Genomic DNA, 13,716 nt, shown 5'->3' on the forward strand with positions numbered 1-13,716 from the left:
GGAACAGGGCCCTCTTAGGTGCAAAGTCGCAGTTCTCCCACCACACAAGTTCGGTACAACTCCACAGCACCTGTGCCTCCCACTACGGGTCTCAGACGCAAGCCCAGCAAGGTCTCCAGGCCCCGGGGACTGACACGCTTCCAGGCAATGGCCGCCATGGTGTCGCAAGAATGGCACAATGTAAAGTGCGAATTGTAACAGAAGGGGGGAGAGAGAGGGTCAGTGGATTCAGTCTCCCTGAATGTATACATAAACAAAGTGGAATCCACTCAAGGTGGTGGTGATCCCTAAAGTGTTGGGGAAGCACACAGTGTTGTTTAAATGCCCCTCACACACCAACAGGCCCCTTGGTGTCATGCTTCATCATCGGGGCCTTCGCACCCCTCTACGGGATGCGGCGTGCTACGACTCGCGGATACGCAGGAGCACTTTGAAGTGGACTATGTGTGGGGGTGTGTGTGTATATAGGATCAAAAATGTGAGTGAGGTGAGGTGAAAGGTTAAAAAATACCTGGCACGTGGGAGGAAAAAATATTTTAATTTAATCCCCGGCTGGTATTGTTAAAAAGAAGTGCAGGGCGTGGTTAAATAGATACGAGTTAAGGTATCGAGAACCACTAGTAAAGTGTCAACATGTTTCGGAGGTCACAGCCTCCTTCTTCAGGACGAGGGTTATGCACTTACCCTCCCCTTACTCACATGCAGAATGTTAAAGTGTATTAAAAAAAAAATTATTAAAAAAAAAATTACAAAAAAATTACAAAATTACCACAATGTGTAATATTCCTAACCGTGTTTTAAGTGTTAGCGAATGCAGTTGCGCCCAGTTGGCGAAAGAACCTGCGAAAAGAAATGCATAGGTAAATACATGCAGATGTCACAGATCAATCAAATGGAGAAGAAGAAACCTTCTCTGAGTATCACCAGGTCAACCAAAAATAATGGGACCCTATGAGGTAAAAGAAAAAGAAAAAACACACAAGTGGACATATCAACACTGACACACACACATATATAAAACACAGAATTACTCTCTGCTCTGATGGAAAGAGAGCACATAATAAGAAGGAAAAAGTCTTACTTAGAATTCTAAAATATGAGACCTCATGAGCCTAAGCGTATATTGGGGATCCCTCCTTCCTGCTTAGAAAGGACCTAAAAAAATTAATGAACGAGGTTCAGTTGGAAGAGAGGCATGTAATTCAATCTACCAGGCTACAAGATAATATTAGTCACTGACACCCATAAACTCACGGTTACTGCATAAGCAATTTGCCTGCCTTCCCTCAACGCGGCTCCGATGAAGTGAGCCTGTGTAGCGTCAGGGCCCTTATATATACTCCCCCTCTTAGTAATTGGTGATCGTTAATTAATTGATTGGGATCGGTGTATGCCCAAATACGGAGAAAGTAATCACCGGAGGTCCGGTGTTGCGCTCTCGGCGAACGCTAATGGCGCGCATGCGCACTACAGCCTATCCAATGCGCATGCGCGGCCGAAAGGGGCGACCGCGCATGCGCGAAGTAGACGCACTACTTATTATGCCGAGTAGGACATGAAGGAACAATCTACAGCGCTCCCGCCCCACTAGACACAGCGCGTGTTAGGGGCTTGACTCGGCTTGTAAAACGGGCAATTCTCTCACCTTGCAACAAGGAGGGCAGATCATGTCACCAGATGGGCACTCGACCCGCACAACACTGCAATATAGCAGATGCATCATAATTTTGGTAGTGAGTTTCTTACATCAGATGTAAGAAACTCACTACCAAAATGTCTACCCACTTTATTGAACACCAACACTGTGTAAATGAGCTGCAGTGGACTGTTATTGAACAGTTACCCTCAGAGGTGGGCCTTCTGGAAAAGGAACAACGATGGGTGTTCAGACTGGGGACTGACACAACGGGCCTGAATGACTCCATCCCTTGGAGCCTCTTGAGATAGTAACTGTCTCTGATATATTGCTTTGTCTGTACCCAAAATTATGATGCATCTGGTTTATTTGGTTACTGTCACCACCTCACCATGTGCACATGGCCTCCGAAACCTGCAACTGACATTAATCTGTGTACCAATCCTGTCAGTTTCCCCCTTAAAATTTATTATATGCGTTAATTCCCCTAGGATAACCGCTGGGGTACATGTATTGCTGTATTCTGCACACTACTGTATACTGTGCCCTGCTATATTGCAGTGTTGTGCGGGTCGAGTGCCCATCTGGTGACATGATCTGCCCTCCTTGTTGCAAGGTGAGAGAATTGCCCGTTTTACAAGCCGAGTCAAGCCCCTAACACGCGCTGTGTCTAGTGGGGCGGGAGCGCTGTAGATTGTTCCTTCATGTCCTACTCGGCATAATAAGTAGTGCGTCTACTTCGCGCATGCGCGGTCGCCCCTTTCGGCCGCGCATGCGCATTGGATAGGCTGTAGTGCGCATGCGCGCCATTAGCGTTCGCCGAGAGCGCAACACCGGACCTCCGGTGATTACTTTCTCCGTATTTGGGCATACACCGATCCCAATCAATTAATTAACGATCACCAATTACTAAGAGGGGGAGTATATATAAGGGCCCTGACGCTACACAGGCTCACTTCATCGGAGCCGCGTTGAGGGAAGGCAGGCAAATTGCTTATGCAGTAACCGTGAGTTTATGGGTGTCAGTGACTAATATTATCTTGTAGCCTGGTAGATTGAATTACATGCCTCTCTTCCAACTGAACCTCGTTCATTAATTTTTTTAGGTCCTTTCTAAGCAGGAAGGAGGGATCCCCAATATACGCTTAGGCTCATGAGGTCTCATATTTTAGAATTCTAAGTAAGACTTTTTCCTTCTTATTATGTGCTCTCTTTCCATCAGAGCAGAGAGTAATTCTGTGTTTTATATATGTGTGTGTGTCAGTGTTGTTATGTCCACTTGTGTGTTTTTTCTTTTTCTTTTACCTCATAGGGTCCCATTATTTTTGGTTGACCTGGTGATACTCAGAGAAGGTTTCTTCTTCTCCATTTGATTGATCTGTGACATCTGCATGTATTTACCTATGCATTTCTTTTCGCAGGTTCTTTCGCCAACTGGGCGCAACTGCATTCGCTAACACTTAAAACACGGTTAGGAATATTACACATTGTGGTAATTTTGTAATTTTTTTTAATACACTTTAACATTCTGCATGTGAGTAAGGGGAGGGTAAGTGCATAACCCTTGTCCTGAAGAAGGAGGCTGTGACCTCCGAAACATGTTGACACTTTACTAGTGGTTCTCGATACCTTAACTCGTATCTATTTAACCACGCCCTGCACTTCTTTTTAACCATACCAGCCGGGGATTTAATTAAAATATTTTTTCCTCCCACGTGCCAGGTATTTTTTAACCTTTCACCTCACCTCACTCACATTTTTGATCCTATATACACACACACCCCCACACATAGTCCACTTCAAAGTGCTCCTGCGTATCCGCGAGTCGTAGCACGCCGCATCCCGTAGAGGGGTGCGAAGGCCCCGATGATGAAGCATGACACCAAGGGGCCTGTTGGTGTGTGAGGGGCATTTAAACAACACTGTGTGCTTCCCCAACACTTTAGGGATCACCACCACAATGTAAAGTGCTGCATCACTTTTTTAACGGGAAACAACCATTACAATGAAACTTTTACAACGTAACATCCATTACAACTCATGCATTTACAACGCAACCATTACAACGCATGACACTACAACGCACACCACTACAACGCATGTCATTACAACTCAGTCATTACAACGCATACCATTACAACGCATAACATTACCATCCAACACTTACCCTACTGTTGCACCCCCTGGAGTTAGAATAGTAATTTTTACCCCTACACTATCCAACACTTACCCTACTGTTGCACCCCCTGGAGTTAGAATAGTAATTTTTACCCCTACACTATCCAACACTTACCCTACTGTTGCACCCCCTGGAGTTAGAATAGTACATTTTACCCCTACATTATCCAATACTTACCAAACATGCAATGTAATGTAATGCGTTGTAATGGTATGCGTTGTAAAGGTAGTATGCGTTGTAATGGAATGCGTTGTAAATATAGTTTTTAAAATTTCGTTGTAATGGCATGCGTTGTAATGGAATGCGTTGTAATGGATGTTGCGTTGTAAAAAATGCGTTGTAAAGGTATTCATTGTAAAAGTGTGCGTTGTAACGTCATACATCCTTTTTAACCCAACGATGAGCCACTTTTCAGACATGAGGCCCTGATTCTGCATTTCCTCTTCCCCTGGGACTCTGGCTGGACATCCTGGCTGTTGGTGGGTTTGGGGTGTTTGTTGACCTGTGCTGAACTTGTTCCTGGCTGCTCCATTCTGCATTCAGGTGTTTTCATTTTCTATTATTTCCTTAGAGGTGTATTTGAAAGCTCTTTTTCCTCTAGAGGCAGAAAAGTGACGGAGGGCTGCCTAATGTCATTTGTTTGCCCGCTAATTGACCGGCCGTCGTTTTTTTCACTCTAGCTTCAAGATTTTTATCGCTATGACGCTAGAGTTAGGGGCAATTTTGACCGCTGCGAGCTGATCCTAGTGTCATGTAACAATGTATTGTACATACGTCGCTAACATGGATATGGATGTCGGCAATAGACACAGGTAAAAATATTTTCAGTTAAGCAACATCAAAACTGCATAACGGAAAATCTGGTAAGTATCCCTCTGAGGGCCTTTGCACAAACCAGTGTAAATGTGCAGTTCTTTGCCTCCACCTAAGCAAATACTCCACTGAGAATCGATAGTCATCATTCGAATTGTATGCAGTATTATAATCTTCAATACAAGTATTGAATGCTTGTTGTTCAAGTTAGTGTGTGTTGCAAGCCCATTACGTTGGTCCACACATCACAGCAATGTGTTATGTAACAGCCTCATATATAGCCACACACACAACCTATGGTAATCAGTAGAGCCACCACTGATATGTGCATTATGTATCACACATTATTATATATAGGGATATGCTTTAATGTGCTGAACAAATGCATGTTGTCAGCTTAGGTTTACTGATATCAAGACATATCAGAATGAATAAAGTCACCTACACAACACAGATCACATGCCATAGACACATGGTGTTGTTAGTCATTAAATATCTTGCAGTATGGTACATTTGCTGATCAGCTAGTACTTAGTGGCAATATTTTTGCTGTGTTTTCACGTAAGCGTTAACTTTTTAATACCCATTATGAAAAACACTCGCAAAAAATCTGTGTCAACTAAGCTCGGGCAGAGACCTCTGCCAGCAAAATGTGCGGAAATTTGCCTCCTCTGCGTTCCGCGGAGAAGGCAAATTTCTGCACATTCCACAGCAGAGCAAAGTTGGCCAGTGCCCACGTCCACTCCCCCTATATTAACAAGTAATTCTACATCACTTAAAGTAAATTAAATCCACTTACCTGTACTGCGGCATCCCTGGGCTGCCCTCGTTCTCTTCATCTTCGTCTGGGTAATCCTTGAGAAAACTGTGCAGGCGCCTGTAGAATAACTTGGTAATGTAGGGGGGTGGAGGCGGGTTGCGTAGCAGAGTTCAAACAGCGTTTGTTCGCAACTCAGTGGACGTCTGCGTATCCCCGCTACTTCCACTACACCCAGAGTTAGTGTCAACAATGCAAAATTCCCGCCTAACCCTTTGCGACCAAAAATTTCATGTGGAGTTCAAAAATGGGCTGCAAATGCCCAGGAAGTGATGTCAGCATGCATCCTGTTTCATGGAGGAATGCTGTACACTTTCACTTTTAGCCACACTGTTAGTATCTTTGGAGTTTTGTGGAGGTGCTTTGAGGTGTCTGCTGGTTTTGTGGTGTGAGAGAGTGGTTTGATGTCTAGTTTTCTGTCCATACTGTCCCTGACAAGTCCTGTGTCACTATCTTTCTGTGTTGATTATCTTGTTGGGTGTTTGTCTAAAGGGTATATTTTTTAGTTATATAGAGTTTTGGGTATTTACTTGGGTTTTTTGTTGAATAGTGGAGTTAGTTGTGTTGTGGCAGATGTTGGGTGAGGGTAGGGATGTCTTTTTGACAGAGGAGGCATTGCAGGCATTCCTCTGGCTGATTACTTTTTTTTGCCCAGGATGATGGAGAGTGGGGGATGTGTCCTGCAGGACTACGATGTGAGGGTCAGAAAGTTGAGGGCATCCGCCACATGTTGAGCATATTCAAGGTGGACAGGACTGTCCACAAGTGGAAACACCGATGGCAGGATTGTGTTGGACATGAGGGAGACCTTTTGGATCACCTGGGGATCATTGTTGGCAGGCAAGGTGGTAAATACAAGACAAAAGTTGTATGATATCCCAGTGGGTTTTCAATGTTAACAACTGTAGTCAGTGACACAACATAATGTACACAACAGGATGATGCCATCAACTTTGTAAAAACAGAATCGGCCTAGCTCCAACGCAGGCACACTAGCACCAATGTGCACATGTGCTTGTGTTGAAGTGAATGATTGTTCATGTTTAGAAATGTGTTCCTTCCTGCACAAAAAGTATCAGAAATGGCGTTAATACATTTCTATGTGTGCTGCGCAATGCAGCATACATAGCTATCGCAGAACATGATTCTCCTATGAGGTTTGTCAATGTGCAGGAAAGGACACCTTCCGGCACATAAGCAATCAATGGTGTTTGGCTGGTCCTATGTGAGCTGCACAATGCAGCACACATGAAAAGACGCAAAACCTGATGGAATTAATCGTCTATCCTTGTTGTGCAAGTTTCTAACCAGTTTTAAACTGTTCTCAATCTAGGCATAGGACCATATTTACACCAGCCTTGTAAATATGGTCCAGTGAAAACTATTATGGGTGTTGTGGTGGAATGCCCATCGCAACAACCATTCCTCAAGCACTTCACACTTAGGGCACAATTCCAATTTGGGTTGGAAGGGCTCCCTTCCGACCGAATCAGTACGTGTCAGACGGATTCTTTTCTGACCGAGCAATTCCGATGGGCTCGGTCGGAAAGGAATCCAACTCGGATTTCCGGATGGCCTACGACGGGCTCAGAGAGCCCGTCTGCCATCCGGAAATCTTCCAGTACTCCCCCGGTCGCCTCTTTATGACCGGGGGAGTACAATGACAGTTTTTCACTGCCTTTTCGTGCCGGTCTGTCCAGCACGAAAAGGCAGTCGGAAACTGTCTTTGGGGGCCCCCAGCAGGGCCCCCATGGGTGCAAGGCTGCCGAATGGCAGCCAGGGGGCACCATAGCCCTCTGTGGATCCCAGCACCCGGTGGCAGGCACCTTGGGGTGCCGGCCACAGGGTGCAGGGATGTACTGCACCCCTACTTTTCTCAATGCAGGCATGCATTCCGGTCACAATGCATGCTTGCATTGTGAAACATACGAATGCGACCAAACAGGGTTCGGTTGCATCGTACTAGCAGGGCCGTAGCCAACCACAGCAGGTCGGTCGGTTATGGCTCCTGATCGATGACGGAGGGATCGGAGTCCGTCCGACATCGGAATTGGCCCCATAGTGGAGCGTGAAAGGCTGCCTTATACACAAGGCAGCGTTAAGCCATGTCAAGTGTCTTAACGCAGCCTTGTGAATAATGCTAAGCCCCTATTGCCAACACAACGTCAAGAAAAGTGACATTGTGGAGGCAATAGTGCCTTGTGAATGTGTACCTCAAGTTGTAGTCACAATATGAGCACATATACTTGCAAGATCGTCTTGTAGTCCACAACCCTGCATTGGTCATGTGTTGTGTGCCAAACAGTCAATTCACATCCCTTCATGTAGGATATATGAACAGAGACATTACTTTAACCCCTTCGACGCTCATGACGAGCTGGGCTCGTCATGAGGTAGCCTCCTCGCACGCTCATGACGAGCCCAGCTCGTCATGAATAATGGGTTTTTAAAAATCTCAGCACTCGAGCAGAATTCCGCTAGCGCGCATGCGGTTAATAGTTAATAAATGTGTATGTAGATGACTTCAATAATGAACATGACACATATGACAACTCATATGACAACTCATGTCATACAAAATGTGTTTTCTTGTGTCACAGCTGGTCGACCATTGTTCGCTCAAGCTGACGTTGATGCCTTCATGGACCCACATGCCACTGGTGAGTGCCTTAGGCCATGTATTTTGCTTTTCCAAAAACAGATCGTTTTTGATGAATGCTCCAGTATGTTGTTGAACACGGTCTGGTTGTGCATTACATGGATATCACCTCTATCATGATGAGGCAGCATCAAGATGAGATTTTGACCCGTAATTATGATGTAATAATGGAGCACAGCAATAGACTTCTTGCATGTATTTTGCACATCCCGAGTTTGTAAATGCATTCCTGCACCGTACTAGTAACAATATGGCTCATTTCAGTGTTTTGCCCTGTCATGCAGTATATTTTGCTGCCTCCCAAACATGTAGGCATTCTGCCACCATTGTGCAAGGGGCCTACGTTGGTGCTAGGCAGAAAAGAATGGACACTGTTGTTTATGAGAACTGGTGTTTGCCCCTTATTATGGCACAATCCTTGCTTCCATGCATTTGCAACATGGTGGAGCAGATTGTCAAACAATTTAGTATGACATCACCCTACACCATGCTTCCCAAAGGGTGCTCATATACAATCTTTTTATTTAATGTTCGGTCCTATGGTATCCATTGTTTCCCACCTTCACAATTGTTTCGGATGCTGTGGGCTGTGGGTGCTTCTACCAAGACCAATAATGTATGACGTTGTTACACTATGTACTTGCATTCAGTGTAGTATTGTGATGTCAAGAGCAAATTCTTATTCAATTCATAAAGTGAATATGCCTTCTTGGTAGAATAGCATGTGTGCATGGCAGCATTAGTTCAAGTTGTTTGGCTACAGAAACATAAAATATGACTATGTGAGTCAGTGAATATTGTGAAGTTACTGCAGCACTTTCACTGTGGCCATAAGTGCAAATTCCAATTCATGTGGGTTCCACATGGTACATACAGACGACAAAACTTTTGAGGGATGTTAGTGATGTGTAGGATCAGACATGAAATCCATGTACTCACTGGCCTTATGTAGCTGTCACTGATGCAGCGGAACAATGACAAAATGCCAGGCCTCCTGGCATATGATGTGAAGGCACACATTCATTCCTGTCTGCTACGCCCCACCTGCCCAACCAACATCGGATCATCTACCGGCTGCCCCATGACAACCTTCCTAACCAAGCACAGCAGCTCAACCGGCCGCAGCTGCAGCAGCATCGGCACAACTAAGACAGGCTATTGGGTACAACAATGAGGACAGAAGGCTACTTTTGGACCTTAATGTATGTAAATGTAAATGTAGTTGAGCTTATATAGCGCACAGCTACCCGCAGTGGGTTTCCCGGCGCTTGCTTAGGGAACCCGTCCTGGTATTCCCCTGTGAGATAGCAGGGTATCCACAAGGTGAAAGTCAGGCATCCCGCCGCGAGGGGCCGTTGTGGAGATTAAGCAAGCTATTGCCCAGAGTCGCAGAGTGTGAACCCGTGAGTGAATGTTCGAATGGCATCAATGGAGCGGGATATTTCTGAGATCATGACCCATCTACAGGACATAAAGGGCGCCCCGGGGTTCCCTTTCTGAGCCAAAACTGATTTTGAACTCCCCCTTGTACAGTCCCCCTATTCCTCGGTGCTAACCGTTATCTGTTTTATTACTATAGAATATTATGTAATGTTAAGTGTATGTTTAGCTTACGTTTAGTTTAGAGGTAGGTGTAGGGTAAGTTTTACACTTTTGTTGAGTTTTACATAGTGTTTTGGGTTAAGTTTTCTTTTCCTAAGGTTAATGTTTTTTGACTTGTATAATAAAAAACAAATGCTAGTTAAATGCTAATTTCTAACTACAACATCCCTGAAAGCTATGTTTTGACTATACATATATATATATATATATATTATTCACATTTTGAGAATAATTTATAGTCAGCAAAAATATATTCTTTTTTTCTTTTTAATATTATGGAGAGGTTGCGCTTTTGTCATGGGGCTCAGACAAGAAATATTCATGCGGGACATCCAGCATGAAGAAACACCTTGAAACTCTCCATCCTGTACACTTGACCAGAGAAGAGAGAAGACAACTGAATGAAGCGGCACAGCAAGACCTAAATGCCCCTTCTACCTCTTCTCAGCAAGTTCCTCCTGCACAAAGGCCTCATATTGTTCCTGAACTGTTTAAAGTGGCCATAGTGTGCAAAAAAAGTGTGATGCCAAACTGTGCATCGTGGAGCCGTGCATGAACGTTATTACGAGTGCCATCAAAGCACATACATGTTAATTTTTTTCTATAATGTGCTCCAAAATGTCCTTTTCTTTGCTTTTTGTTAAAGAGCTTGTTTGCTGTTTTCAATTTTCTTTTGCTTAAAAAAATTCAAAAACACAAAAAAAAGAAAAAAGGTAAAAAAAAAAAAAAAATTACAAATGTTTAAAAAACAAAAAAACAGTTCTTAGGGAACCACATCTATTGGTTAAAAAAAAAAATTCTGAAGGATTGCATGAGAGCAAGGGCACTGTGTGGGTGATTGGAGAAGTGCAAAGGTACTGCATGTGTGATTGCATAAGTGCATGGGTAAAAGCTTGGGTTATTGCATGAGCACATGGGTAGAGCTTAGATGATTGGGAGAGTGCGTGGGTAGTGCCTGGGTGATTTCATAAGTCCTTGGGTAGTGGCGGGGTGATTTAATGAGTGCTTGGACACTAACTGCGTGATTGTAGAATTGCATGGATACTGCATGTGTGATTGCATCAGTGCATGGGTAATGCTTGGGCTATTGCATGAGTACATGGGTAGTACTTTGGTGATTGGGACAGTGCATGGTTAGTGCCTGGGTCATTGCATGAGTACATGGGTACTGACTGGATGATTAGAGTACTGCAAGGATAGTGCTTGGTAAATTTATAAGTGCTTGGGTATTGGTGGAGTGATAGGATAAGAACATGGTACTGCCTGGGTGATTGTAGGAGTACATGGGTAGTGGCAGGGTGATTGCTGGAGTGCATGGGCACTACCTGGTAATTGAAGAAGTGAAGGAATAGTGTCTAGGTGATTACAAGACTGCATAGGTAGTGCACAGGGGATTGTAGCACTGCATGATTCGTTTCTGGGTCATTGCGTGAGTACATGGGTACTGACTGTATGATTAGAGTACTGCAAGGAGAGTGTACGGTGAATTTAGAAGTGCTTAGGTATTGGCGGAGTCATTGGATAAGTACATGGTACTGGCTGGGTGATTGGAGGAGTGCATGGGTAGTGACAGGGTAACTGCTGGAGTGCATGGGTACTATCTGGGTAATTGAAGGAGTGAATGAGTAGTGTCTAGGTGATTAGAGGACGGCATGGGTAGTGCACAGGTGAATGTAGCAATGCATGGTTAGTGCCTCGGTCATTCCATGAGTACTGAGTAGATGATTAGAGTACTACAATCATAGTGCATGGTACATTTCTTAGTGTTTGGGTATTGGCGGAGTGATTGGATAACTACATGGTACTGGCTGGGTGATTAGAGGAGTGCATGGGCAGTGAGAGGGTGATTGCTGGAATGCATGGGTACTACCTGGGTAATTGAAGAAGTGAAAGGGTAGTGTCTAGGTGATTACAAGACTGTGTGGGTAGCACACAGGGGATTGTAGCACTGCATGATTAGTTTCTGGGTCATTGCATGAGTACATGGGTACTGACTGGATGATTAGAGTACTGCAAGGAGAGTGTATGGCAAATGTATAAGTGCTTAGGTATTGGCGGAGTCATTGTATAAGTACATGGTACTGGCTGGGTAGAGACAGGGTGCTGAACTGCATGGGTATTACCTGGGTAATTGAAGGAGTGAATGAGTAGTGTCTAGGAGATTAGAGGACTGCATGGGTAGTGCACAGGTGAATGTAGCAATGCATGGTTAGTGCCTGGGTCATTGCATGAGAACATGCGTACTGACTGGATGATTAGAGTACTGCAAGGATAGTGCATGGTGAATTTATAAGTGTATGGGTATTGGTGGAGTGATTGGATTAGTACATGGTACTGTCTGGGTGATTGGAGGAGTACAAGAGTAGTGACAGGGTGATTGCTGGAGTTGATGGGTACTACTTGGGTAATTGAAAGAGGGAATGAGTTGTGTCTAGGTGATTAGAGTGTTGCATGGGTAGTGCACAAGTGATTGTAGCACTGCATGGTTAGTGCCTGGGTCATTGCATGAGTACACAGGTACTGAGTGGATGATTAGAGTACTGCAAGGATAGCGCATGGTGAGTTTATAAGTGCTTGAGTATTGGTGGAGTGATTCGATATGTACATGGTACTGCCTTGGTGATTGAAGGAGTACATGGGTAGTGACAGGGTGATTGCTGGAGTGCATGGGTACTACCTGGATAATTCAAGAGTGAATGAGTAGTGTCTAGGTGGTTACAGGACTGCCTGAGTAGTGCACACAGGATTGTAGCACTGCATGGTTAGTGCCCTGGTCATTGCATGAGTACATGAGTACTGACTGGATGATTAGAGTACTGCAAGGATAGTGTATTGTGAATTTATAAGTGCATGGGTATTGGTGGAGTGATTGGATAAGTACATAGTACAGGCTGGGTGATTGGAGGAGTGCATGGGTAGTGACATGGTGATTGCTGTAGTGCATGGGTAGTACCTGAATAATTGAAGGAGTGAATGAGTAGTGTCTAGGTAATTAGAGGACTGCATGGGAAGTGCCCAGGTGATTGTAGCAATGCATGGTTGGTGCTTAGGTTACTTAATCTCACCTTTTTTGAAGAATTTATGAAAGTCATTGAAGCATCTTTTTCAGTTGTTTTATTACAATGTAAATTTAAAATATTTTCTAACTTTAAAATTAGTGTCTGTAAAAGAGAAGAAAAAATACTGTTATCACATTTAATATTATAGTTTTAAGAACACAACATAATTTTACCATTACATAACATATTCAGTTTGCCCTTTTTGCTGTTTTTCTATTCTATTGAATTGCACCATACTCAGTGATTTCAATTTTGATCATCTTAAAACAGCGGGAAAAAATACAATCAATAAGATCGTAAAAAACAAAACAAATCTCTGTTCAGAATATTCACAACAACTTCAACTATCGGATTACATTTTAAAAAGTTAACACTTTCATTTACGTTGCATAAAATACAAAGACCAAATATATGAACTACTTTTTTCTATCACATTTTTCCAAATGCAATATCAATGAACCAAAATGAAAACAAAAACCATAATTGGTCACATCTTACCAATTGGCCAACTGATGTTTCGCAAACTGTTTCCATTGAAAATATTCCAAAATAATTATTTTTTTTTTATCTTCCAAATAGGCTGAATGATGTTTGTGAACTCATTTGCTTTGACAATATCTGAAATAAACTGGTTAGTACATATTGACATCTTCCCAATAGGCCAAATGATGTTTTCAGAACTTTGGCATCATCAAAAATATTAGATATGAATTTGGTAATTCATAGGGCAACCGACATTTGAATTCTAAATGGGCATCATTACAAAGTGTCCATCATTTATTGCATCTTAAATACACAGTATAGTGTCCAGATGTTGAACTAGGTCCATCATGGAAAATAATAGCTACTGGTTTAAAAGGTCTTCCTGGAATTGACACGACTTGCCACCTTTTTTTTATTTTTGTTTCCAATTTTCTTTTATCTGCTCTGTTCTAAAATGATATATTGTCC

This window comes from Lissotriton helveticus, chromosome 3_1 (assembly GCF_964261635.1).
Source record: "Lissotriton helveticus chromosome 3_1, aLisHel1.1, whole genome shotgun sequence".
NCBI classification, from domain to species: Eukaryota; Metazoa; Chordata; class Amphibia; order Caudata; family Salamandridae; genus Lissotriton; species Lissotriton helveticus.